Source organism: Leptonychotes weddellii, chromosome 5 (assembly GCF_054177405.1).
Source record: "Leptonychotes weddellii isolate Sample4059 chromosome 5, ASM5417740v2, whole genome shotgun sequence".
In the NCBI taxonomy this organism is placed as follows: domain Eukaryota; kingdom Metazoa; phylum Chordata; class Mammalia; order Carnivora; family Phocidae; genus Leptonychotes; species Leptonychotes weddellii.
In genome coordinates, this window is record NC_138373.1 from 127,021,343 (window position 1) to 127,042,035 (window position 20,693).

General features: G+C 37.7%; 1 protein-coding gene across 8 annotated transcripts in view; it reads left to right on the forward strand.

The window, feature by feature from the left end:
• Nucleotides 1-20,693, forward strand: part of METTL25 (methyltransferase like 25) — a 155,026-nt gene that overhangs the window by 115,168 nt on the left and 19,165 nt on the right. The window contains exons 13-16 of one of the 8 annotated variants that reach the window (XM_081822160.1): nucleotides 4,511-4,602; nucleotides 10,036-10,142; nucleotides 11,299-12,492; nucleotides 12,655-13,121. The gene's annotated coding sequence lies outside the window, so the exon portion shown is untranslated. Of the gene's footprint in view, nucleotides 1-4,510; nucleotides 4,603-10,035; nucleotides 10,143-11,298; nucleotides 12,493-12,654; nucleotides 13,122-20,693 lie in introns of those variants that run through there. The other 7 variants (XM_081822159.1, XM_081822154.1, XM_031021112.2 and 4 more) reach the window with 7 other exon arrangements.

Genomic DNA, 20,693 nt, shown 5'->3' on the forward strand with positions numbered 1-20,693 from the left:
TTTTTTTAAAGATTTTATTTATTTATTTGAGACAGAGAGAATGAGAGAGACAGAGAGCACATGAGAGGGGGGAGGGTCAGAGGGAGAAGCAGGCTCCCCGCCGAGCAGGGAGCCTGATGCGGGACTCGATCCCGGGACTCCAGGATCATGACCTGAGCCGAAGGCAGTCGCTTAACCAACTGAGCCACCCAGGCGCCCCTCTAGCACAGTTTTAATATCAATTTTTGTTAATGAGATTATTGGTAGTGTGTTTTCATTCTAAAAAATTGGTTGCAGATGCTTGGAGAAGAAAGGATTTCTTTAAAATTACTGCTGTTAATAGCATAATTCCTAACTTTAAGATTAATGAAACCATAGTAAATTCAACCAAGATCTCCTTAGCATTCTTTTATGAAAATTAAAACTAAATCTCATGGAGTTTTGTTAAGTAAATAAAGCAATGTTACAGAGCCTCTGATGGTCATAGGTCATAGTAGCCTCATGGAGTGACATCGTATACACATTTATGTCCTGATTTTTAGATTCCAGCCTCTCTGTTGTAGAGAGATACAAATGCGTAAGGAGGATAGGATAGCTGTTTGTTGGCCAGATGAGAAGTGCCATCTTGGAAAGATAGGAAACAGAAGACCAAATTTCTGTAACTTTTCAAAGAACAGAGTATATGTGTTTCTCATCAAGTAAGACATTAGAAAGTCCAACAAAACTTCATTGAACATCTGTGAACTGACTGCTCGTTGCTTTCACACTTACTGCAATCTTTAGAACAACAAAGCAATTTAATAACATGCATTAGGGATATAGATCCTTAATAATCATAACAGTATTATACACCCAAGGAGCAAGCAGTAACACTTTAGAATCATTTACCCATTCCTCATTCACTCTAGGAATTTAATTATTATCCTGAAAGCATAGTGATTTGAATGCCCAGTATCTGCTTAAAGCCCACCCTTTTGTTTTTTTCCTTTTGTCTACCTTTGTGGTCTCCAAATTTTTGTGAGCCAGAGAATTAAGGTCTAGTACTATATTGAAAACTATACAAATAAAGCAAATTAAAAAAATGTAGATATGTTTTCCATAAAGATGTGTTCTCACAGGAAATACATTTAAGAGCTATTTCAGCTCACTGTTCGCAGGTTTAAAAAAAATGATTCAAAAATAAGAATCCCATTGACATTCGAAATAATGTATTCATTTTTACTACTTTGGGTACTATATCTCATACTTAGTTTTTATTGTCTCATAAGTATATGATAAGGTATAATCAGAACTTCGTAATTTAAAATTAAAAATTGCATCGTGAGGACACTTTTGAAAGAACAGAACACTAGTATAGTGGTTAATTATAAGTTAAGAAGATCTGCGATGCCTGGGTGGCTCAATTGGTTAAGCGTCTGCCTTCAGCTCAGGTCATGATCCTAAGGTCCTGGGATTGAATCCCACATCAGGCTCCTTACTGAGCAGGGAGTCTGCTTCTCCTTCTGCCTGACTCTGTCTCTCTCTGTCTCTCTGTCTCTGACAAATAAATGAATAAAATCTTTTAAAAGAATAAGTTAGGAAGATCAATGAAAACCAAGAAGTTTCCTGCCCAAGACATTAATTTTAATTTTAATTAAATCTTAATGAATTACTAAAAACAAATCTAAAGACAATTGCTGATTATTAAATACCAAATTCTTTGACATTTACATATCGTATGAAAAGAATCAGAGAAGGGATTTTATAAAGAGATCTGTTTATAAATGAAATTTCAAAATTCCAAAGCAAAATTTCAAAAGTAGCCATCCAAGCAGATGTCCACCAAATGTTAAGGGCAGTAACATTCCCAAAAGCTGGTGAGCACAGAGCAATGCATTAAGATTTCAACATAAGAGTTACAAGATGTATTTCTTAGTTACCAATACTGATCTTTCTGGACACTAGAGAAATAAAAATTGGAGTCCACTCCATGATATACTTCCCTGTCCAAAGATTAGTTTCCAGTTATAGATAATATATGGGAAGCAAAGATTAAGCAGGGTATTTCCTGCATCACTTATTTTTCTCAAGTAAACCAAGCTTAGAACTTATTACTCAAAAATGCAATCCATGAACCAACAGCATCAGCATCACCTGGGAGCTTGTTCAAATGCAGGACCTCAGTCCCCACCCCAAATCTACTCGATTAGAATGGGTGTTTTAAGGGGATCCCCAAGAGTTTATCATTTAATAAGTCAGTCTTAAAATGGTTCCCCTGAGATAGTTTTATGCCCAAGAACACAGAATACCCTGCCAGGCTCTGTAGTGTCTGCTGCATTCCGTTTCAGTGTTGGGGAGCATGCAAATCTTAAGGGTACTCACAACCTTGCCATAAATGGACCTACATCTTGGCTCATGCTCAAGAGGTCTGTATCTAAGAAGGTTAGATCCCCCTTTCTTCAGTCACTGCCAAAGAATAAATACAAAGGAAACCAGATTTTCACAAACCCCCTCTGCCTTCAGCTGACATTCTTTAACAGCATTACTCCAAAAGGACTTGTTAATAAATTTTTGGTTTGAGTTGTGGGTTTTTTGCAACCATTTCTCACAACTGACTATGGCAGTGTCTTTTAATTGTAATGTAAAAGATTTATTGTGGAAGTAAATTTTAAGAATGTGAAAATATTCTGTATTTTATCTATGTATCCCTCAAAACTCTAACTTCTAAAAAATATATATAGCAACTATGAACAACTCCTCAAAAGGCCTTTATAATACTTTTGGTGGACATTACACACCATATGCTGTGCTTCTCCTGTTTATCTCTGATTATGGTATCTTTTCACCCAGGAGATCTTTTCATATTAATAAAGATAGCAAACCCCTGTCATTAAAATTTGCACAGAATTTATTAAGAAAGTCAAAATACAGTGAATCTATTGAGGCAAACAAGTCAGGTTTTTGGGCTGAAGTTCAAGTTGCCTTAACACACAACCTGTCATTTTTACAAATCCATGAAAAATGAGCGAGGAATTTGGCTCTTAAATAATTTGGTCATGCCATTTAAAGCTCTTTACTTTTTCTTTTTTTGTTAAAAAGTGAAGAAAATATATTTAAATTACTCATATTCCCACTTTCAAGTAGTTATTTTCAGTTGGTCCAAATGCATATATTGTTTGTATTTGCCTTAACAGTCAACATACCCTTTGTATTTTGCCTCTTTTACCTAATATTGTATAAGAAACATTTTCCCATGATTCTACACTGCCTTCATAATGATCATTTTTAATGACTTCATAGAAGTCCATCCTAATGAGATATATTCTATTTGCCCATTATTTTATTGTTAGACCTTTAGGTTGTTTCTAGCCTCTTGAATAGTCTCCAACCTAGATATTTGTACATAAAATACAAGGAAGCATAGGCAATGACAATATGAATGACTTGACAGAAATCAATTAAGATAACAAGTCTTCTACATAAATGTGCCAATAAACTTAATTCAAACATACCCTCCAAAAATGCACAAATGGCCTGTCACGAAATAAAAAAATAAATACAAAGAACCTTCTTATGTGCTCTATATGATTATAAAAAATAATCTATAATCTTTGTTGTAAACCTCTTCTCTGGACTGAAGAAACCACCTCCAATCTAGTAAATGCTAACAGCATATAGTTTAAATGAAAGTATGAACAGACACCGAAGGCCCATTTAAACAGATGTCATAATCAAAAAAATATTTACCCCACTTACATGTATTAGTTAATAGATGTCAAAATGGCCAGCTTGACAGGAAGAGAAGAATGGGGCCACTTCAGTTACAGATTTCATTGAATCTCCCCAGAAGTTCATTTTTATTGGCCTCATATTCAGTCCAAAGGTGTTGCATAAGCCCCTTCCTGGCAAGCAGGAATACATCGTCAATTTCCTTGACAGTTTTGGAAGTCTACTATTCAAATTGCTCTTTCACCATCCCAGTCTCCATGGAAGGTTCCAATATGTTAACATAATTCTAGATTCACTATTCTCAAATGTGCTGGCATCTGAGCAGCTCTCTGAAGGAGTCTTCTTGAGTGGCCAGATATGTTTAAAAAATTTTAGAGGTGACTCCAACTTTATATTTCTCTTACACACATACATACCATTCATACAGTGTGTCCTTGGCAACTACTCAATTTTTAAAAGGTTTTTTAAACTCCAAATGACATGATGGATTATAATAATAATGCCAAGTAAATATTTATTGAGTGCCTATGCCGTGCTAGGTGCTGTTCTAAGCACTTTATTAACTTACTCAATCCTCACAATAATCCTAAGAGGAAGGGACTATATTATTTCTGCCGCTTACTGTAGAGGAAATTCAGATACAGAGAGGTCAAGCAACTTGCTCCAAGTAGGAGGACGCAGGAAGAAAGCTATGGAACAGTAAAGTCACGATTCAAATCCAGGTGTTCTGGCTTGAGAGTCTAACCACCTAACCACTACAGTGACTGTCTTACCACTTGATCATTTGAGGGTCTTCTGTGTTGGCCTTCTTCCATTTTTTCAGTTTCCTCTTGAGAAAAGCAAGATAATGGTGGATGTATAACCCTGTAGACCTCAAGCAATTGATGATTTCTTGGTTTTCCTGCCTCTAAATGGGTAGGTATCATAGTCTGCCAATCAGATGGAACTCTTTTTGCAAATGACTAGAATAATATTTGGGGGTTTTTCTTAGAAGCCTAAAAAATGTTTCAGTACTAAAGTAAAGGAAAATATGTGTGCAACTAAAACTATATGTAATTTTGAATTTTCAGTCTGAAATAATAATGGATAATTCTTTTATTTTTTGTACTGGAAAATTAAAGCTGAGACTTCAAGTCATTTTTACCAAAAGTACCTAGCTAAAACTTGGAGATACTAAAATGTAAAATAAATGACAATTATGGATAATATTCACTCAGTGGCATGCTTGGAACAAGAGACAAAGTCATTCTCAACATCCTTTCTTCTAACATGTTATCTTAACTCCTACTTCTTTAGCAGTGATCACCCTCAGGCCACTTTAATGATCCTGCTTTTTTTTTTTTTTAAAGATTTTTATTTATTTGACAGAGAGAGATACAGCGAGAGAGGGAACACAAGCAAGGGGAGTGGAGAGGGAGAAGCAGGCCTCCTGCCGAGCAGGGAGCCCGATGCGGGGCTCGATCCCAGGACCCTGAGATCATGACCTGAGCCGAAGGCAGACGCTTAACGACTGAGCCACCCAGGCGCCCCATAATGATCCTGCTTTTTTTTAAAAAAAAGCAAAGGGGCACCTGGGTGGTGCAGTCAGTTAAGCATCCAACTCTTGATTTCAGCTCAGGTCATGATCTCAGGGTCCTGAGATCAAGCCCCATGGCAGGCTCTGCACTCAGCATGAAGTCTACTTGACATTCTCTCTCTCCCTCTCCCTCCGCCCCTGCTCTTGCACATGCACACACATGCTATCTCTCTCTCTCAAATAAAATAAATAAAGAAAAAAGCAAAACCAGTCATTGAATTTCCCTAGCTTTTTGACAATCTCCAATTCAAAACTGGATCCCATGGTTTTAAATCCTCTCTATAACCATGCAATACAGGCCTACCTAAATCCTAAAAGAAGCTCCTAAAACTCTATTGAGCCAACCTACAGTTCCTCTGGAGTGCATTCCCTCAGCTGCAGTAAGTGAAATAAATCTAACTTGGACTACAGGGTTTTTTCCTAGTCCTCTTTGGTCGATGGGCTATAACAGTTGTCTAGATCATTTGACTAGATGAAAGATGGTGCTAAGGTACACTGAAGAACAATCTTTGGGAGAAAACTGACAATTCCATTTTGAATATGTTGAGTGTAGCGTGCTTTTGAGAAATTCAAGCAATGTTAAAGAAGCACTGGTGTGTAAGGGTCAATATAGAACAAAGGGAAGCATGAATGCAAGTTTAGAAGTTATCAACATGTAGATGGAAATTGAAGCTAGGATATGGATGAGATACTCAGTGCAAAAAGCACAGGGAGAGAAGAATGGGGAAACTAGGACTGAATCTTTAATGACTCCAGTATGAAGATTCTGTAGAGGAGGATGAGCAATAAAGGAGGCTGAGAAAGCACATTCAGAGATAAACTAGAAAGACCAAGAATATATCATCATATGAACCACAGAAGAAGATATTTCAGGGCCTATGGAGTGACCAGTGGTTGAAAGCATTTGAGAGATCAAGTAAGAAGAGAATGGAAAATTTTCCTTTGGAGTTCACTGATATTTTTTGTGAGAGATTTTTCAGAATTTTGATGGAAGGAGAAGCCAGATTAAGTGGATGAAGAGTAAGTATGAGGTAAGGAAAGTGAAAAAAGAAAGGTCTTCCAGAAGAAGGGACAGTGTGGTAATGCTATATATAGTGGTTAAAGGAATGGATTCTAGAGAGAGACTGATAAGCGTTCAAATTCTAGTTGTGTCCCTCACTAGCTGTGTGACCTTGGTTAGGTTACTTAACTAATTTGTGCCTCCTTTTTTCTGTCTGTCAACTGGTGGGGGAAATAGTAACAGACCACTTGGGGTTGTGAGAAGGAATAGATCAATTAACAGAGACCTTCGAATAGTAACCTCTTAATAAGGATTAGCAACAATTGTTACAAAAACATGAGACGGCATGTCTCTATAGGGGCCTGAAAGTAGATTTGATGTGAACGGTGAGTATGGAGATAAGACCACAAAGAGGTTTGACAGGATCCTAGATCTAGAAGACCTTGAATACCATGCTAAAGAGATACATTTCCTCTCACAGTATAAGGATTCATTGAGGGAGTTTAAGAAGAGAGTGATATGATTATATTTCTATTTTAGAAAAATCACTGTGCAATAGGCTAGAGGATGGATTGGAGGGAGGCCAGAAAAACAGGAGCCCATTTCAGAAACCTAAGTGAAAAGTGATAATGCCTGGATTAAGGCAGAGGAAGTAGAAGTGGAAAAGAAAAAAAATAATAATCCAAGGGGTAAAATTATCATGACTTGGTTACTGATTGTGTATCATAGGTGAGGGAGAGAATGAAGTCCAGGATACCCACCTTTCACCTCCCTCCAAGTTTCTAGTTTGGTTGGCTAGCTGAGTAGTATGGCCATTTACTGAGGAAGAAAGTCTAGGTTTGCTTGAGAATTAGGATTATTGTTCAATATTTTGGGTATGCTGTGTCTGTGCAACACCCAAATGATAAAGATATCCAATATGCAACCTAGAGCCCATAGGAAAGTTAGAGCTCAAGATCCATAAATGGTTGTCTAAGTTATGAGTATTCAAGTGATTACTGAGGAAGAATATCTAGAGAGAGAAGAGTACTTGGAAAAAAAAACGCTATTCAGAGAATTTATGTAGGAAAATAGCATCAATTGACAATAAACAAATGTTAAGCTTCAGGGAAAGTGGTATATGGTGAAAAAGATGAAGGCCTCAGTGGAAAAGGACAGCAGCAGTGGGAGAATGAGAGAGAAGAAGGAAGAACTCAGCAGTGTAGACAGAAGAACATGATGGGGCTAGCTGATGGGAAGTGCATGTGTTTTGTTCAGGTGACAAGGCGAAGGCATGTAGTTCCAAGTTTTTGGTGATTCAGAGGCCATAAAGGCCTCTGATGGTTGCTTTCTGTGTATGATAATTATTATTCCAGGCCTCTGATGGTCACATTCTGTGTATGATGTTGTACACTTAGCCTGAGTCAAACCCCTTTTTCCTTACCTTCTAGCCTGGTGAGCTCTATGAGCTCTACTCATATTTCATGACCCACCTCAAAAGCCAGTTTCTCTGGAACTCTTCCCCAAGTGACCTTAGCAGGCTTAATTTTTCCTTCTTCTAAGTTTCCACAGTATATTGATATACCCGTGTCAGTAAGTAAAACATTCCCGCTCTACAGTGGAATTCAAAGACATGTACATAATTTTCCCAAGGTGACCCAGGTTTTCTGGCTCCCAAGATCAGTATTATTTCATTATATCACTGCTCCCCTTCTTCTCCAGGAACATGGAAGAACCTCATGGCTACAAACTTTTAGCCACTACCGGAGTTTGTTTGTTCATTTGGCTAAGAAAGTATATAAAGGCCTGTGTTAGATAAGGTTGAAGTGAAGAGAGAGAGACTTTGCAGAGTAGACTTAGGTGCCCTTTGCCAACCTCTTACCTTTCCTATAGATCACCCACATCATTTCTCCTGCCCTCCTTCCCACAGTCTCATTTGAAGAGATACTTTATTTTTCTAAGGGTAATTCTGTTATCTGTGCTCGTAAGTCCTGACCCACAGTTATACTCCAGAACAAGGGCAAATACCTAAAAAATAAAATAGATGTTTGAGAAGGAAAAAAAAAGGACAACTACCGCTAGACTCTGTGTTCTGTATCAATATCACCCCCCTTCCTTGCCTTTTTATTATAAAGTTTGAGGTTAAGATCATGGTTGAGGGGAAGCCACAACTCTATGTCTCCACTTCCTGCCTTTATTCATTGCCAGTTCAGAGCAACCAGATGCCTCTCTGCCATCCCAGCAACTGGCCAGTGCCCTTGCTGGCATCCATATCATTAGAGCCAAAGGACTCTTTCTTGACCATGCTATGGTATCTGCCATTGTTGAGGATTTGCATCTTTAAACTTTCTTAAACTATAGCTGTCATTCAACTTGACCACATTCTTTTCTTCTTTCACCAAAGGGTGAACCTGGGCAGCCATATTTTATACTAAGACCACAGGTGATAGGAGTGAGAGTAGACACCTGGTCAAGGTGGTCTAGATCCCTGATTGTGACCTGGCTCAAAAAGAAGAGTCAGACCTATCAGATTCTCTCTTTCTTAGGAATTGAAATAGAAAACACTTTGGCATGGGAGCTAAAAGGTCATGTTGTATAAAGAGATTCTGGAGGCAACATTTGACCATGTGAACCCAAAATTATGAGGGTCAGAAACTACAAATGAGCAGAGGAAGACATCCTGAGAGAGAAGAGATAAAGCCAATACAGAGAGAAACAGGCCATAAGATTTAGGGAGGTGGAGGGAACATCTGACCCCCAAGAACTTGCTTCCCAGAAGCCAAAAGAGCCACTTTAGAGTTTTCTCCTTCCACTCTTTGTTCACTCCCAGCCTTCTTTGCAGACTATTCTGTTTGTCATTCAAATATTAGTTTTTTCCTTTGAGGGCTGTTCTTGGGCCTTTTTCAATCTATATGCTTTCCAAGAAACATGGTCATGGCTTCCAAAACTGCCTGTATCTGATGATGCTCACTCAGATTTAATTTCTAGGCTAGCTCTCCCTCCTGAATCTCTCTCCTGAGCTTTTGGGCATGTTTACCCAACTGCCTGAAGGACATTGCCATTTCCCATGGGTATTTCCCTAGCACCTCAAAATCAACATGCCTAAAATTAAACTTTCCTGTCAAAAGCACTTCTCCTCTGATACTCCTTTTCAGTGAAGGAAACTTGCCACTGAAAACCAAAATCACACTAGACTCCTCTCTCCTTCCAAACCGTTTAAACATTAAGTCATTGTCATTCAATCTCTTACGTTTCTCTTCACTGCCTCCCCTCTCCAGTGCCACGCCTACTCTCTAAGTTCAGAGCCTCATAAGAACCTCCTGGTTTCCTTGGCATCAATCTCCTACCCCCGCTGATAACTCTTCTATGGCCTTCCCATTTTCTTACAGGAAAATCCAAACTCTTCAGCATGGCATCCAAATCTTCCATGATGCTTTTCCTGGTTACTTCATCAACATAATCTTTTGCTGCACTCCATCTAACCATAGTTGCAAAGTATCCAGACTTTCTGTGACTCCCACAGTATCTCAAGTGTTGCCTCCATCTGGACTTTGCCCTCACTGATCCCTCCTAGGAAGGCTAACATCCCTTTCTCTTCTAGTCAACACATTCCTACATTGTCCTTTAATATTTACGATGTTTTCTCCACATATAAGTCACTGTCTTTTTTATGATGTCCTAACTTTGTACAGATGAATATGACTTCATTGCACTTACTTTTAAAATGTTTGTTCCTCCGTCCATCCTGGAGGGGCAGAAAACATATCATTTTTACTGTTTGTCCTATGCCTAGCAGTGAACACGTTCAGAACATGCTGTGGAGAAAAGGGAGGAAATGAATACACTGATCCTCCATGGGAAAAAACTAGCCCTTCCTCTGAGAGAAAAGAATAATGCCAGGTAAGTGAAGTCATGAAATTTTATGGTCGTAATTAAAAATGCCTAACAAAAACGGAAAAAAAAAATCCTCTCCTACACAAGAGCAAGAAAGGTCACCGTCCTCTTCCTCAGAAAGTGTAATGTTGCCTCAGTAATTGTAAGCAGAAACCTCTAAAAGGTAGACCGTCTATTTCCCATAAGGATCACTGAGCAAGATGAAACAATTTCCCGGACTAAACAGAAACCCTCAAAAATATAAAGATTTTACATCTACACTCCTATCTTCACGGGATATCAGGGATATGAGGCTGGAATTTGCTCCATTTGGATCCTGATAAACAAAGTGAAAATGGAGCCCATCACAGAGAATGGTCCCAGTACCCTGGCAGACACAGGCAGGAAAGACTCTGTCACAGCTGATAACATTGCTAAAGAGTCAATTAGTCCCTAATTAGCTGAGCAGCCCCTGCTGCTGCCCGGCTTGAGGACAGTTTAAATAGGAATGTTTCTTAGTAACAATCTCTGTTTAGGATGTAATAAATGACTCATTCAATCCAGGATGGGAGAGGATCTTGCTGCTCTAGCCTGGGTCCTCCGGGACTGAAGTGCTAAAGGAGAGATCAGGGCTATGAATCCGTATTCAGGTGTTCCTGCCCTTTGCCCACGCTAAGTGCATGATCATGTGCCACCCACAGTCTAGGAGTAAAGGAAACTGGCTACAGCCTAGGAGACACACTAAGAGAGCCTGGGGAGGGCACCCTGAAGAAGGCACAGGAAATAGGGAGGGGCCCTTGCAAGAAGGGTTCCATTGGCCAAGGGCCCAGCACTTTAACAGCTTCTGGGGAAAGGACCTGGGAAAAAGAACTTTTGCCTGGTAAATGCAAGCTGAATATTCTAATCAAGAGTGGGAAGCTGGGGGCACCTGGGTGACTCAGTCGTTAAACGTCTGCCTTCCGCTCAGGTCATGATCCCAGGGTGCTGGGATCGAGCCCCGCATCAGGCTCCCTGCTCGGCGGGAGGCCTGCTTCTCCCTCTCCCACTCCCTCTGCTTGTGTTCCCTCTCTTGCTGTGTCTCTCTCTGTCAAATAAATAAAATCTTAAAAAAAAAAAAAAAAGTGGGGGAAGCTGTTTCAGCTTCTACATTGTGAGAATGATTGTCTTCCTTGACATTTCCTAGGGGAGTTGGGGATAAGCAATGCATAATTCCTCCCTTGGCCATTCTTCTGTCCCAGGGCTCCAGGCAGAGTTGAGTTGAATGTTTGCTCATGTTTCCTCTGTCTGACATAGTCTCTTCCCATCCTAGTTACTGCTTTCTTATTCTCCAGGTGTCCTCATATGTGTCAATTCCTGTGGGAAGCATTTGCTGATATTCTGCCCATACTTCCACCACCACCCAAGTGAAGGGTAAGAACATCATCTTGGTCACTCCCATGTATGCTTATTAGGGCACATAGAATGTAAATTGCATGCCTACTTCCTTATCTGCCTAGTGGAACCTAAGTTCCTCAAAGGCTAGAACCATGTGATACACCTTTGAATCTCCAGGTTCTGACCTGCAACATTGTCTAATCTCACATGTTTAATGAAGGTTTATTGAAACTTTCTTAATAAGATGAAATAACATACAATATATTATGATTATATATAGTGTAAGATGAAATAACGCAGAGCTGGTAATAGTGCAATATTCTAAACTGAAGTAGTAAAGACACTTTTATTGCAAGACAGCCTAAGTAGTAGGTCTGTGAAATGGGAATACAGAGGGCAAATCTAAACCATTTCTGTGCCATGGACCCCTTTGGCCATCTGGAAATGTCTTTGGGCCTCTTCTCAAACATTTTCTTTTAAATACAAAGTGAAATACATAATATGACAAAGGAAACCAATGATATTGAGATCGTTACTAAAAATTTTTTTTAAAGTTATAATTTAGTAGTATGTGTGTGTTTATTAACTCATTGAATAAAAAGATCATGTAGCAGTTCTAAAACTCTAATTTTTAAGTAACAGTAAATGTGAACAATATTTGAAGATCCCGGCCATAATGTAATGTGACACAGAAATATCTGTACTTTCTCCTGGCAAGAGTCGCAAGCACTACCAGTACTGCTGAGGTTTGTTGTCCACGTTAGAACTGAAGGAAACCCTAAATTACGATTAGCACTTAGAATAAAGAGGAACATTTTCTCCAAGCTCCCAAGATCACGGATGCCCTGAATTCTATCTGTGGATCCCCTGGGCTCAGTCAGTCCCCTGTCTGTGGAACACAGGGAAACAGAGCACCTAAAGTAACTACCAAGAATAGCAATTCTTTCATCTTTGGAGGAATGGTATCTTCTCAAATCAGTGAGGTCTCCACTTACACTCCATAGTGAACAACTGTTTCAGAGGTACTTAGGTTTCTGAAGGATATCAATATCCACTTTATTTATATAAAATACAACAGTCTACAAGACTCACTAGAAAACTTCAGTAATAACAGCAGGGTGGTATTTGTTTAAAGATAATTATATAGATGAATGGCACAGACTAGTGAGCTCAGAAATCAGCCCACACCTGTTCAGTCAGTTGACTTTTGACAAAGCTGCCAAAGCAATTCAGTGGATTTAAATACTTTTTTCAACAAGTGTTGCAAACAACTGCATATCAAAATGAAAAACCAAAAAAGCTTAACCTTTACCACATATCACATACAGGTTACTTGAAATGGATCTTTGACCTGAAGGTAAAAAACTGCTAGAAGACAACATAGGAAAAAATATTTGTGACCTTTGGTTAAGGAAAGATTTCTTGGCACCAAAAACATGAACCGTAAGTGAAGATTTCACAGATTGGACTTCATCAAATTTAAAATGTCTGCCCTTCAAAAGACATGTTAAGAAAATGAAAAGACAGTCCACAGATTGGTAAAAGAAATGAAAAATTAGCAAAGCTCCTACCTGATAAAGAGCTTGTATTCAGAATACAAAAATAGACACACACACACACACACACAGAAAACCTCAGTAAAAAGAAAGGCAAAAGATTTGAACAAATATTTCACCAAGAAATATATACAACTGGCAATGAACATGTGTAAAAATATTCATCATTAATCATCAAGAAAATATGAATTAAAAGCACAAGGAGGCAGGGAGATACCACTACACAACCTTTCAAATGACTAAAATTAGAAGGATTGATAATATTGTTAGAGCCCACATAAAACAAAGAGAGCTCTGAAGATTGCTCAGGCAAATGCAAATGCTACAGTTATTTTGGAGAACAGTTTGGCAGATTTTTTATAAAGTTAAACATACACTTACCATATGACCCAGCAATTCCACTCACAGATATTTACCCAAGAGAAACGAAAACATATGTCCACACAGCAAATGTTAATAGTTGCTTAGCTGAAAGTCTATCACCAGCAGAATGGATAAAATTATTATGATATATTCATACGATGGAATACTTCTCAACAACAAGCAATGGACTACATGTATATGCAATAACATGGATGAATTTCAAAAGCATTACGCTAAGTGGCTAAGTGAAATAAGACAGACACAACAGGTTACATTCTGTATGATTCCATTTGTATGACATTCTAGAAAAGTTGAAACCATAGAAACAAAACAGATCGGTCACTGGTTGCCAGTGGGCTGTGTGTAAAGAAAGGGATCGTCTACAAAGGGGCATAAGGGAACTTTCTGGGGTGATGAAAATGTCCCATATGTTAATTTGGGTGGTGAATGCGTGATTTGTATGTTTGTCAAATACATTAAACAGTACACTTAAAAAGGGTGAATATTGCTGCATATAAATAATTGCATCTAAATAAAACTTGACTTTTTAAAAAATTCTAAAGTTTTATCAGAGAGACATTATAAATGGTATTTTGTTACTAGAGCTAAATTGTCCTTTCAAAGAATTCAGTCTTAGGATTTTCCCCCAAAATGAAAGGCATTTGTGCATACTCTACAGAGAGGAACAGATGCATTGGCTCAGTGTCTTATTGAGTTTGTACGCTATTTGGAAATTGAATTGCTTTGACAAATTACTTGCTAGCCAGGAAAAGCATTAAGGGATTATTTGTCCACCATGATTTCAAATTTTTCCCTAATGATAAAATCATTTGAAATAAAAGGCGGCAGCCAAAGTAGTTTTACTCAGGGAGATATTATTTCATACATAGACATGTAAGAAACAGTATAAGCAAGAAAAGGAAATATACTCTAATTTTTAAATTTTTAAACTTACTTTAAGTGTTATAAATAACAGCAGCAAACAATTTCAATCCTAAATAGCACATATTTCAGATTTCCTTATAATCGCTTCTCAACTTAAAGACTTGAAATCACATGTGAATGTGGGTGTTTAAACTTCACTTTGCAATTTGAATCTTTACTTCTCAGGCCACTTTAATACCTGTTTTAATGCTGTTTGAGGATACTGTTGGATTATATTGCTGTTTTTACTTGTTTATGTGCTCTAATGTTTTCCTACTGTGCTGGAGAACATTTTGCTTTAACAGCATTCTATGTATTTCAAGAATTTCTTTGTGAGTGATGTGTCTTTCAATAAAGCAAAGAGAAACTTCAAAATCTTCATAAAAGCAGTGTCCTTCATTTACTCGTTTATAGAACAGTAACATTATCTGCCTTATCCAAAATAATTTTTTTTCATTCATAGTAAATGAAGAACCAACCACCACTTATTTTAAATGAGTGTCTGTGTAACTGCCAAATTAAATGAATTAATCTTTACCTTTGGGTCTTGTACTGTCATAATGTTAGTTGTTTTAATGAACTGATGATAATTTATCTTATTTTTTATTCAATTTTTTGCCAGAAAGGCCAAACTAACTTCAAATATTTTTCATTTTTTCCAAAGATATGTTTGATCTCCCAGTAAGTGTTCACTGTGTTTACATGATATCTCTTCTTTTGTATATCTAGATCTGCTGCTAATACACTAGCTGCTAGCCACATGGGCTTATTTAAATTATTTAAAATGAAAAGTTGCATTTCTCGGTCACACTGGACAAATTTCATGTGGTCAATAGCCATATGTGGTTTGTGGCTATCCTGTTGGAGGGCACAGATATGTAATATTTCCATCATTGTCATAGTTCTTTTGGACAGGGGTGGTCTAAATCAGGGTCAGGAAACATTTTTCTTGAAGCGCCAAATAGTAAATATTTTAGAATTTATGGGCCAACAAGCAAAACTGAGGCTGCTATTTAGGTAGTTAAATAACCATTTGAAAAATAGATCCACTTAAAGATAGAAGAAAAAAATAAGCATTCTTAACTTAATGGCTGTAGAAAGCAGGCAACAGGCTGGATTTGAGCCATAGTTCGCCCACCCGCGGTGCAGATCTGTCAGTCCTTGATTCGTTAAGCACACCTTTATTGAGCACATCTATGTTTTATGCACTGGGCTACATATTAAGCAAAGTGTAGTGAACAAGAAAACATAGTCCCAGACCTTATGGAGTTCAGAACATAATAGGAAAAGCACTTTAACAAAAATTGCATGATTCATCAATTATTATAATTTAACAAATAAAATGAAAGGATGAACAGGATGTTATGAAAGGAAGTAACAGAGGAACCTAAACTTGTGTGAAAGATTGACTTGATTCTAAAAATTATAAATTATCTGCAACTAATATTAATCTGTAATATATGGCAACTACTGTTTCTTACAGTCTTTGTAGTTGACCCATGTGAGAAAGATGCTATAAAAGATCTAGCTAGTATTTCTAAATGGATTTATATATATTTTTTTAATTTGTTTATTTGAGAGAGAGAGAGAGCACATGAGAGGGGGGAGGGTCAGAGGGAGAAGCAGACTCCATGCCGAGCAGGGAGCCTGATGCGGGACTCAAACCAGGGACTCCAGGATCATGACCCGAACCAAAGGCAGTCGCTTAACCAACTGAGCCACCCAGGCACCCTGGATTTATGTTTAAACATATGGTATTCCTATATGCCATCTGTTTTATATATGGGAATTAATAGTACGTCTAAAAATTATATTTGCTAAAATAACATTTATTGATGTTTGGTGTTTTATTTTCCTCTATTAGAGCCTTTTATAAGAATAAAAGTGTATAAATTAAATGCTTCCTTGTGACCAGAAAAACTTGTGACAAATTAACTTCTAAAGTGGCCCCAATTTCCTATTGTTTATAATCAAAATTCAAATTGAGCCCTTCATTGAACAAAACAATGTGATGCTACTTTAACAGGTTTTTTTGAACATATAATTTTTTTCCATTTATGAGAACTCAGTATACAAATCAGCAAAGCAAAATAAAATAAAAATAGATGCTATACTGTCTTCCCATATATTGGCAGTGTTCCTCAAGATTTTATTTGGTTTTCTGAGCTTTTATTGCACTTTGCAGTTCATATAAATGTGGCCTCTTTTATTGTGGTGTCAAGAACTTTATATAAATCTAACTCTTTAACCACCGAGCATGTGAGAGAGATCTGAGTGAGCAGAAGCCATTCTAAATTGAGCACTCGCCTTGACTGACAAATAGGCCAAGCTGAAGTGGTTTAGAGATTACATCATGTGCCACATACCTGCTTTGTTGCAATAAATAAACCCCAGACTGAAATATGGCTGGTTATATACATTGAGATGAGGATGAAATAAAGGGAATGAAATACTTTCTGAGGTCATGACATTGCATTTTAATTCTTCAATTTCACTGTAATTAACAAGCCCAGGAACAAATCTTCCTGCTGATTCAGGTTTAAGTTCTTTTCTGGTGACAAGTGAAGTGCACCAAGAAACTAGAATTTGACATTCCCTCCATGGCTTCTTAGAACAATGCATGTTGGAATAAAGCCAAGAATAGTGGAGTTTAAAAACCAATTAAAAAACAAAAAACAGTGACTGAATCCATCAAGAAATGATTCCACTTTTGAGTCACTAGCTGAGCTTGGCTCTTCTATTACCTTTGCACAATTTTCAGCACCGAGCTGCTGCTGTTATTCAATGCAACTCTGTGTATAAATTAAAGATGCTGGCTCCCTCGAGGCAGATATCCTGAATTCACCTTTACTGAGAGAGAAAAAAAATGTTACACCTACTTAATCCAGAAGATTGAAGGCCCCACACAGGACTCAGTTCTTAGTGTCATCTGGGGTGGAGTCATCCTGACAGCTGGCATACATTTTCCTCATGGAGCATGGGACGTCTTCAGAGCACCCAGTGGTCAATCTATGGATGAGCTCACCCTGGGCTGCTTCCATCTGAGAATCCTTTGGTCTCCAGGAAGGAGCCTCGCCCTCTTCACTCGCACAGTACCATCCCTGCTGAACCCGAGGTTGCTCCTCTGGTGGTTTCCATTTGCTGGAACCTTTGATGCAGGAATTGGTGCTTGTACAGAGGTGGAAAGGGGACACAGTTGGCTGCCGCGATCACAGCAGGTGGTGAGGTGGGAGTAATTGGTGCCTTGAATCTACTCCACCCTTTGTTACTGTATAGAACCTGTGTCAGTTGGATCTGTGTGTCCTAATCCTGATTCTTGAGATCTCAACCGTGTCAATATGTCGTTCGGCACAATTCAGACTCTACTTGCATTTCAGATGTCCCACCATTATCATCTATCACTGAGACCCTTCACGTTTCCTTTTGATTCCTCTAGCCCAGAAGAAGGCTAAAAGATCTGCTGGGATCTCTTTTCCCCAGTGGAAGCTCTCTGCCTCAGTCAAGATTAATTCTTAAACCCTAAGCAAAATGATGGCCAACAACTGCCCGCCTATTTCAGAACGTGGTTCTCCTTTCTCTGGAATTTTTGTTTATGCTATTTCCTTACTCTCTGATATCATTAAAAATATGTGTTTTGTAGTTCTTACCTTTTTTGGTTTTGCTGTGAATGTGTTGGCTTGCCATGACCTACTATATCCTGCCCGAAAGCAGACCTATTAAATTTAGCATGCTGACATGTTTCATCCACCTCATTAATGTCTCTGTTCTATACAGCAAAAGAGAAACCTATCACAATGTAGTCTTTTTGGTGAGGGGACAGAAGTGAGTATAAAGTTGTGCTTTATAGAATTTGGAAACAAAGCATAATCATTTTCATTGGTATATATTTGAAGATACCACAAAAAGACACAAAATTGTTTTAAAAAATCAAAAGCACACAGAAAAAAGCAAAGTTTGAAAGTTGTCCAGTTAAGATGACCTATCTTTTTTAACATGGTGACAAATTCCTAAAGTTTAAATATATTTATATTTTACTTTATTAACATTTATTTTATGAATAAAATGTTTAGGAACTCACTTTCCGCCCTCATTTATGTCCTTTTAAACTTTGAGCAGCAGGGCTCAAAGGAAAAGATTGACGTGTGTTAACTGTTTTCACACATCTCCCATCTAGCTACTTCATATACACACACCACCCACACATATATACACAAATGGCACTTAGCTGCATGTGGATTTTGTCAGCCTACTCTAGTCTGTTGGACGCTTTAAGGGCACAGATCAGTCCATCTATTGTTCTGTGATTTTTTAAATGACATTTTTTATTTTGGAATAATTTTAGATTTACAAAAAAGTTCCAAAAATAGAATTCCCATATACCTATCACCCAGTTTCCTCTGGTGTTAACATCTTACAGTCCCATGGTGCATTTGTCAAAACCAAGAAGCCAACATTGGTACATTACTATTAACTCCAGGCTTTATTCATATTTTAACAGTTTTCCACGAATGTCTTTTTTCTGTTGTATGAGCAAATCCAGGATACCACATTGTATTTAGGGTTTTGTGATTTTGTTTTAATTGATGTTTTATAAAGTTCCACATTTAAGAATTCAGTGTCCTGTTTGTCCTTCTATTTAATTATGTAATTTTCATTTGAGAATTGTTTTTGAGTGCCAAAGTGCCATGTTTTTCACACTCCAAACTCCTAGGCAGGCCTCTGAAGACAACTTGTCCTTTATTTATGACACTATATATTAAACTAACTGAAAATATTCAAAATAATGCTTACTTTGTGCAGAGTCCATGAACTCCAACCAGAACACATAAAAGGCAAATATGAGCAATAAATTTTGATTTTCAAGTTCCATTTAAGACATTTTCTGAATAGATTCTCATGGAAAATATTTTAAAATATTGTTTTATAAAAAACTTTCCTATAGGATCTGAAAGTTCTTTAAGTAGATTTTTAGTAAAATGTCTGAACAATTTAAATACTATTTCAGATAGTCAGAATGACAAATCTTTTTTAATTATTTTATTACAGTGATTTATCACTCAAGTTTCTGTACTCTGAACATTATTTTTTTTCACTTCAACTAAATAACTGGCATTTTTCTGTTCTTTTCCTCGTTGTATATATACTCTGAAGCACTTTCAAATTTTAAAAAAGGTCTTTTATTTAGGGGCCATTAGAAAATGTACATAAGCCATTATATTCAGTGAAATAAGCATTGTGTGATTGAAGATTAAATAAGGGAACGGATTATGGTTCCATTAAAGGCATCAAGATATTCCTGGAAAAGCTATGAAAATACGCTTTTCCATTAAGGAAAAACACTTATCAATGGTGCCGGTCTGGGTAGAGATTGCCTACTATAGCAGACATTTCTTAGGACATGCATGAGGAGGGCATTAGGCTTGCACATAGTGTAACTATCTGCCAGGTAGGACTTCAACTTCGAAAAGTTAAATTTGTAACTCCTATCCACCACAGATGACTGCAAAGCTTGACACAGTTCAAGGGTACAGCCGTGATTCTCATTAAAGGTCTGGACCTAGAGATCCATTTGGAAAAAGTTTGGAATTAAGATGATTTAGCCTAAAGGGAAAATTGCTTAAGTATGGGTCACACACTTGTGGTTTGAAGTCTTATTTTGTTTGGCCCAGACAGTGGGTTTTATTTGTTTTTAATATTTGAGTTAATTGTTGAACTTTCAAATAGTGGGAAATTACACTATAAAAATTTGAATTGCCCTCATTTCTACATGTCAATAATAAGCTAGAGATGAGAAGCGGGCCCTTTTTCAATGGGGCATGCCCTCTCTGGCTGAACGCAATCCCCACCACACATGATGGTTTCCTTGCCCTGCAACTACCAGTTACCATCACAGCTTACAATGAAGTTTTCCTATGATAAAAAGGATCTGTTTCCACAGTGTTATTCAAAGTAGAAAAAGGAACTGAGTTTGAGAAGGCAGTGTTCCTCTTTCAATGAGGTTTCTAATTGGCCCCAAGGATATTAGACCTCATGACCCTGAGGTGGCAGAATATTCATCTGAGGATAGTATCCACTCCCCTGACTTTCAAATTGGAATTAAGATCGGACTCCAAACAGAGTGATTTTTACCTTTAAATTTTTTTAAAATTTTATTTTATTATGTTAATCACTATACATTACGTCATTAGTTTTTGATGTAGTGTTCTGTGATTCATCATTTGCGTATAACACCCAGTGCTCCATGCAGTATGTGCCCTCTTTAATACCCATCACCAGGCTAACCCATCCCCCACCCCCTCCCCTCTAGAACCCTGTTTGTTTCTCAGAAACCCACCAGTTTCCCCCCCCTTCATTTCTCCCT